Below are 8,039 nucleotides of genomic sequence, written 5' to 3'. Positions count from 1 at the left end.
AATCATGAAGGTCCTTATCAGAGATGTAAATGGAAAGTACTCCCTCAAGGGATGGCTAACAGCCCAACTATGTGTCAAATTTATGTTAACAAAGTAATCCAGCAACTTAGAAATCAAAATCCTGAACTACAAATATTTCACTATATGGATGATGTATTATTAGCACACATTGCTAGAATGTTATGCCACACTTACAAACTTATTAAAAAATTATAATCTAGAGATAGCAATAGATAAAGTACAATTAAATTTTCCAATTAATTATTCAGGAGTTCTATTATCCTCAACCATGGTCCGTCCACCAAAAATTTAAATACAAGTAGATCAACTCAAATCACTTAACGACTTTCAAAAGTTATTAGGAGACATAAATTGGATAAGGCCTTATCTAGGTATAACAACAGGAGAGTTGGGACCTTTATTTGATATCCTAAAAGGTCCATCAGATCCAAATTCTCCCCAAATGTTAATGCCTGAAGCAAGAAAGGCATTAGAAATCATTGAAACATATATGGAAAATATGCATTTGGATAGAATTGATATAAGTTTGCCTTTATTATTTATTGTAGTACCAACAAAAAATATTCCTACAGGAGTATTTTGGCAAGAAGGTCCATTATTATGGATACATGTATCTTATTCTCCTAACACTATTCTTACTAGGTATCCTGAGGCTGTAGGACAATTAATACTCAAAGGAATAAAAGCAGCAAAGGGAGTGCTTGGAATTTCTCCCAATAAAGTTATTACTCCATATACTATGAATCAAATTGATGAGTTAGCTAATGAGTTAAATACTTGGGCAATAATCATGTGCAAATCTAATGTTTCATTTGATAACCACTTACCATCTAATCCTTTATTGTCCTTTTGGTCATCACATTCTGTAATTTTTCCAAAAATGACAAGAAAAACACCTATCATGAATGCTCCAAATATATCCACTGATGGGTCAAATAATGGTACAGCAGCAATAGTTACCCCTGATCAAACTTTTACATTTTTAGTACCCAAACAATCATCTCAAAAGGTAGAGCTTAATGCAGAATTACAAGCTTTTGTGATGTTTAAAGATTCTGTATTTAATTTATTTTCTGATAGTCAGTATATAGTTAATGCTATAATATCCATTGAAGATGCTGGTAGGATTTCCCCTTCCTCTACCGTTCATTTCTTTTGACAAGTGGCTCCTGAATTGTGCCCAGCCAGACTGCAGCAAGTCATACTTCCCTGTGATAAGTCTTTTCCTGGTTCAACATATGGATCTAAATAAAACCTTGCTTAGGGGAAGGGAGGAGGAGAAGGAAAGAAGGTTCTGGGAAGGAGAGTGAGCAACTAATGTTGCATGCATGGGTGATAAGAGCATTAACAAAATCCCATTATGTACAATTATAATACACTAATAATTTTTTTAAAAAAAATTGCCTAGATTCTGACAAGATCAAAGACAATATAATTTCATATAATTTTAGCTAAAATGGGCCTCAGGGAGAGTAAATTCCACTTCAGTGAAGAGAAAGAATCCACCAGGTGTCTCATCAGGATATTTAGCTTCAGTAATCGGCAGTGAAAGGGTAGTCCAGCAAATTAGCCTGGTTATCCAGGACACAGATCCTCCAGTTTGTGTTGAAGCTGAGTAAGGTCACCATCACTCAATTTGAAGTCAAAGACCTGAAAGTTATCGAGAATACGTTCTACACTCACAGACTTGGGGATCACCACACATTCCTCTGGATATGGAACCGGATCAGAACCTGGGCTGGGGTTTTTTGTGCCTTGCAGAAATCTCCTTGATTTTAGTGTCCTCCAGTAGTGAAGGGTCTTCTGGTTTGGCCCAAAGTCTATATGGAAAGCCCAGGGGGCTGTAGGCTGTGGCCGTGATGCCCTTAGAGTGGCAGTATTGAATCAGTTTCTCCTGGGTGCGGTATGGGTGACACTCCACCTGGTTAGTCAATGGTTTATATTTGAGTCCAGGCTCATTCAAGATATTTTCAATCTGGAAGTGGTTGAAGTTGGAAACACCAAGAGCTTTCACCAACCCCTCATCCACCAGTTTCTCCATGACCTCCCAGACATCCAAGAATGTTTCTTTACTGATGAGGTTGTTGCCTTTATCATCTTTGGGGAATAAGTCCTTCCAAGCCTGAAATCCCTGGGGCCAATGAATAAGGTAGACATCCAGATAGTCGAGTTTCAGATCTTTGAGGGTCTTCCAACAGGCTTCCTTCACAAGCTTCCTCTCAATGAAGGTGCACCACAACTTGCTCACAAGAAAGAGGTCCTCCCGCTTCACCACTTTCTCCAGATCTCCTCTTGGATGGCTTCTCCCACCTCATTCTCATTCTTATAGACATAGGCACAGTGTATGTGGCGATATCCTGCATCAATGGTCACCTTCATGGCTTCTATGACTTTGTTTGGGGGAGACTTCCAGGAGCCCAGATCCAACATGGGCATCTTGGCTTTGGTGCTGAGCTCCACGAAGGTTGCCATGGTTGGTGCAGAAATGGCTTTGAGAGAGAAAATAGATGTCTGGTGTCAAAATTGGTTTATTTCAATTAGCATTATGTTCTGCAGTTCCACCCTTTTGTTACCATTGAGATGTCCAGTAAAAGTACAGGTCCCCAGTGTCAAACACAAAGAATTGAGTGAAACACACAGAAGTAATATGTAGAAAGGAATGGCCCAAGCAAGAAAGAGAGGCTTCAGGCTCCAATGTTTGGTAATTAGGGTCACGTATCCTGAAGTGTGGAGTGGTCTATTCCTATATGGTTGTGATTGAAGATCTAACCATATTTGTCCCATTGGTTATCTTATGATATCTGATTAGAATAATTTCCAATTTCCTCCCACCATTGATTAGGTTAGAAAACCTAATTAGAATACTGCACACTTTATTTCTATTGGTCATTTTAAAATTTGAACTTGTGGGGGGCAGTTGTCATGGTCATAATTCCTCCTTGGTGGGAATTGTCATGGCGATGTCCTTAGTGGTGGGAGTTTTCATGATAATGAGATTTATTGTAAATATGGATCAGACACTGTAAGTATTGTGACAGTGGAATTAATCAGGGGAGCATTCCCCCAGTGAGCAAACTCCCAGAGGATAACTGGAGCCCTGAATCCCACAATCAGAATGCCCAGCCTCCTCCCTCTGAGGCAACTATGCAGGCCCTGTATGGTTTCTTTAGCAGTGTCCTTGGAGAGAAGGGGCTCTGTGTTTTCACTAACCTGGACCTTATGTCAGTTAGCTAGCCCTTGGGTTAAAGAGATACTGATTAGAATATAGTCATGATAACGGGAGGTATGTGTTCTTTGAGTTAACAAACTCCCAGGCCAGGAGGAAGAGACACTTCACTTGTGCACTTCTGATTTACACTTCACTTCACTCTCTCTACTCCATCTTGTCTGTCTACTTACACTTTTGTATCTTTGACTGTTCTTTTGTGCGCCTCCTCCACAGGTCTCCTGTCACAGGTATCTCTTTATAAGACCTTTCCTTCTTTTGTCTAATACTTTGTCACCACCATCCCGATGTCCCTGAGCTCCTACCTCATTATTTTCCCAATAAGTACCATAATTTCATTCTTTATGGTTGAATAAAACTCCATTGTGCATGTGGATCACATTTTCTTTAATCATTAATCTGTTGAACAGCACCTGGGATGGTTCCATAACTTTGCAGTTGTAAGTTGTATTGCTATAAACATTGTTGTGCCTGTATCTATAATATAGCATGCTGATTTAAGGTCTTCTGAATAAATACTAAGGAATGTGATAGCTGGGTTATATGGTGATTCTATTCCTAGTCTTTGAATAATTTCCATACAGATCTTCAAAGTCATTGTAGTAATTTGTATCCCCATCAACAATGTATGAGTGTATCTTTTCCCCCACATCCTTAGCAGTATTTATTATTACTTTTTTTTTATTGGTTGTTCAAAACATTACAAAGCTCATGACATATCATCTTTCATACATTTAATTCAAGTAGGTTATGAACTCCCATTTTTACCCCAAATACAAGTTGCAGAATCACATCGGTTACACATCCACATTTTTACATAATGCCATATTAGTGACTGTTGTATTCTGCTATCTTTCCTATCCCCTACTATCCCCCTCCCCTTCCCTCTCATCTTCCCTCTCTACCCCATCTGCTGTTATTCAATTCTCTCCCTTGTTTTTTTCCCCTTTCCCCTCACAAACTCTTATATGTAATTTTGTGTAACAATGAGGGGCTCCTTCCATTTCCATACAGTTTCCCTTGTCTCTCCCTTTCTCTCCCCCCACTCGTCTCTGTTTAATGTTAATCTTTTCCTCATGCTCTTCCTCCCTGTTCTGTTCTTAGTTGCTCTCTTTATATCAAAGAAGACATTTGGTATTTGTTTTTTAAGGATTGGCTAGCTTCACTTAGCATAATCTGCTCTAATGACATCCATTTCCCTGCAAATTCTATGATTTTGTCATTTTTTAGTGTTGTGTAATACTCCATTGTGTATAAATACCACATTTTTTTATCCATTCATCTATTGAATGGCATCTAGGCTGATTCCAGAGTCTAGCTATTGTGAATTGTGCTGCTATGATCATTGATGTGGCAGTATCCCTATAGTATGCTCTTTTAAGGTCCTCAGGGAATAGACCGAGAAGCGTGATAGCTGGGTCAAATGGTGGTTCCATTCCCAGCTTTCCCAGGAATCTCCATACTGCTTTCCATATTGGCCGCACCAATTTGCAGTCCCACCAGCAATGTACAAATGTACCCATTTCCCCACATCCTTGCCAGCACTTGTTGTTGTTTGACTTCATATTGGCTGCCAATCTTACTGAAGTGAGATGGTATCTTAGGGTGGTTTTGATTTGCATTTCTCTGACTGCTAGAGATGGTGATCATTTTTTCATGTACTTTTTGATTGATTGTATGTCCTCCTCTGAGAAGTGTCTGTTCAGGTCCTTGGCCCATTTGTTGATAGGGTTATTTGTTATCTTATTGTTTAATTTTTTGAGTTCTTTGTATATTCTGGATTTTAGGGCTCTATCTTAAGTGTGAGGTCTAAAAATTTGTTCCCAGGATGTAGGTTCTCTATTTACCTCTCTTATTGTTTCTCTTGCTGAGAAAAAACTTTTTAGTTTAAGTAAGTCCCATTTGTTTATTCTTGTATTTAACTCTTGGGCTATGGGTGTCCTATTAAGGAATTTGGAGCCCGACCCCACAATATGTAGATCAGAGCCAACTTTTTCTTCTATCAGACGCAGAGTCTCTGATTTGATATCAAGCTCTTTGATCAATTTTGAATTAACTTTTGTGCATGGCGAGAGAAAGGGGTTCAGCTTCATTTTGTTGCATATGGATTTCCAGTTTTCCCAGCACCATCTGTTGAAGATGCTATCCTTTCTCCATTGCATGCTTTTAGCCCCTTTATCAAAAATAAGAAAGTTGTAATATTGTGTATTGGTTTCTGTGTCCTCTATTCTGTACCATTGGTCCACCCGCCTGTTTTGGTACCAGTACCATGCTGTTTTTGTTACTATTGCTTTGTAGTACAGTTTGAAATCTGGTATCGCTATACCTCCAGATTCACACTTCCTGCTTAGAATTGCTTTTGCTATTCTGGGTCTTTTGTTTTTCCATATGAATTTCATGATTGCTTTATCTATTTCTACAAGAAATGCCATTGGGATTTTGATTGGAATTGCATTGAAACTGTAGAGAACTTTTGGTAATATCGCCATTTTGATGATGTTGTTTCTGCCTATCCATGAACAGGGTACATTTTTCCATCTTCTAAGGTCTTCTATCTCTCTCTTTAGGGTTCTTTAGGTTTTTGTTAGGTTGATTCCAAAGTATTTTTTTTTTTGAGGATATTGTGAATGGGGTGGTTTTCCTCATTTCCATTTCAGAAGGTTTGTTGCTGATATACAGGAATGTCTTTGACTTATGTGTGTTGATTTTATATCCTGCCACTTTGCTGAATTCATTTATTAGTTCTAGTAGTTTCTTTGTAGATCCTTTTGGGTCTTCTAGGTATAGGATCATGTCGTCTGCATATAGTGATATTTTAAGTTCTTCTTTTCCTATTTTTATGCCTTTAATTTCTTTTGTCTAATTGCTCTGCCTAGTATTTCAAGGACTAAATTAAATAGAAGTGGTGAGAGAGGGAATACCTGTCTTGTTCCAGATTTTAGCAGGAATGCTTTCAGTTTTTCTCCATTTAGAATGATGCTAGACTTAGGCTTAGCATATATAGCTTTTACAATGTTGAGGTAAGTTCCTGTTATCCCTAGTTTTTCTAGTTTTTTGAACATAAAGGGATGCTGTACTTTGTCAAATGCTTTTTCTGCATCTATCAAGACGATCATATGGTTCTTATATTTAAGTCTATTGATGTGGTGAATAACATTTATTGATTTCCGTATATTGAACCAACCTTGCATCACAGAGATGAATCCTACTTGTTCATGGTGCACAATTTTTTGATATGCTTTTGTATTCCTTTCACCAGGATTTTATTGAGAATTTTTGCATCTATGTTCATTAGAGATATTGGTCTGTAGTTTTCTTTCTTTGAAGTGTCTTTGTCTGGTTTCGGTATCAGGGTGATGTTGGCCTCATAGAATGAATTTGGAAGAGCTCCTTCTTTTTCTATTTCTTGAAATAGCTTGAAAAGTATTGGTATTAATTCTTCTTTGAAGGTTTTGTAAAACTCCGCTGTATACCCATCCAGTCCAGGGCTTTTCTTGGTTGGTAGTCTTTTGATGGCTTCTTCTATTTCTTCCTTTGTTATTTATCTGTTTAAATTGTGTGTGTCTTCCTGACTCAATCTGGAGAGATCATATGACTTAGGAAATTTATCGATATCTTCACTGTCTTCTATTTTATTAGAATATAGGGTTTCAAAATACTTTCTAATTATCTTCTGTATTTCTGTAGTGTCTGTTGTGATATTGCCTTTTTCATCCCGTATGTTAGTAATTTGAGTTTTCTCTCTTCTCTTCGTTAGTATGGCTAAGGGTCTGTAGATCTTATTTATTTATTCAAAGAACCAACTTTTAGTTTTATCAATTTTTTCAATGGTTTTGTTTGTTTCCAATTTTGTTGATTTCCACTCTGATTTTAATTATTTCTTGTCTTCTGCTATATTTGCTGTTGTTTTGCTCTTTATTTTCTAGGGTTTTGAGATGTAGTGTGAGTTCATTTATTTGTTGTTTTTTTCTTTTTTGGAGGAATGAACTCCAGGAAATGAATTTCCCTCTTAAAACTGCTTTCATTGTGTCCCATAGATTCTGGTATGTTGTGTCTGAATTGTCGTTTATCTCTAAGAATTTTTTTGATTTCCTCCTTTATGTCTTTTGTAACCCATTGATCATTCAGTAACCTATTGTTTATTTTCCATGTGATGCAGGATTTTTCCTTCTTTCTTTTATCATTGATTTCCAGTTTCATTCCATTATGATCAGATATGGGGCATGGTATTATCTCCACATCTTTATATTTACTAAGAGTTGCCCTATGGCATAATATATGATCTATCTTTGAGTAAGATCCATGTGCTGCTGAGAAGAATGTGTATCCACTTGATGATGGTTGATATATTCTATATATGTCAGTTAAATCTAGGTTATTGATTGTATCATTGAGTTCTATAGTTTCTTTATTCAGCTTTTGTCTGGAGGATGTGTCTAATGGTGAGAGCAGTGTGTTTTAGTCACCCATAATTATTTTGTTGTGGTCTATTTGACTCTTGAACTTGAGGAGAGTTTGTTTTATGAACGTTGCAGCACCATTGTTTGGTGCATACAAATTGATAATTGTTATGTCTTGTTGGTGGATGGTTCCTTTTAACTGGATATAGTGTCCTTCTTTATCCCTTTTGTTTAACTTAGGTTTGAAGTTGATTTTATTCAATATGAGTATGGCCACACCTGCTTGCTTCCGAGGGCCATGTGAGTGGTATGATTTTTCCCAACCTTTCACCTTCAGCCTGTGTATGCCTTTTCCTATCATATGAGTCTCCTGAAGGCAGCATATTGTTGGA

At 37.4% G+C, this 8,039-nt stretch overlaps 1 pseudogene; it reads right to left on the bottom strand.

The window, feature by feature from the left end:
* Positions 1-1,553: 1,553 nt before the first annotated feature.
* LOC113178661 (aldo-keto reductase family 1 member B10 pseudogene) lies at positions 1,554-2,493 on the bottom strand (annotated as a pseudogene).
* Positions 2,494-8,039: the final 5,546 nt, after the last annotated feature.

This window comes from Urocitellus parryii, chromosome 6, assembly GCF_045843805.1.
Source record: "Urocitellus parryii isolate mUroPar1 chromosome 6, mUroPar1.hap1, whole genome shotgun sequence".
In the NCBI taxonomy this organism is placed as follows: Eukaryota; Metazoa; Chordata; class Mammalia; order Rodentia; family Sciuridae; genus Urocitellus; species Urocitellus parryii.
The sequence above is the reverse complement of the archived record's forward strand: the minus strand, read 5'-3'. Positions and strand labels throughout refer to the sequence as shown.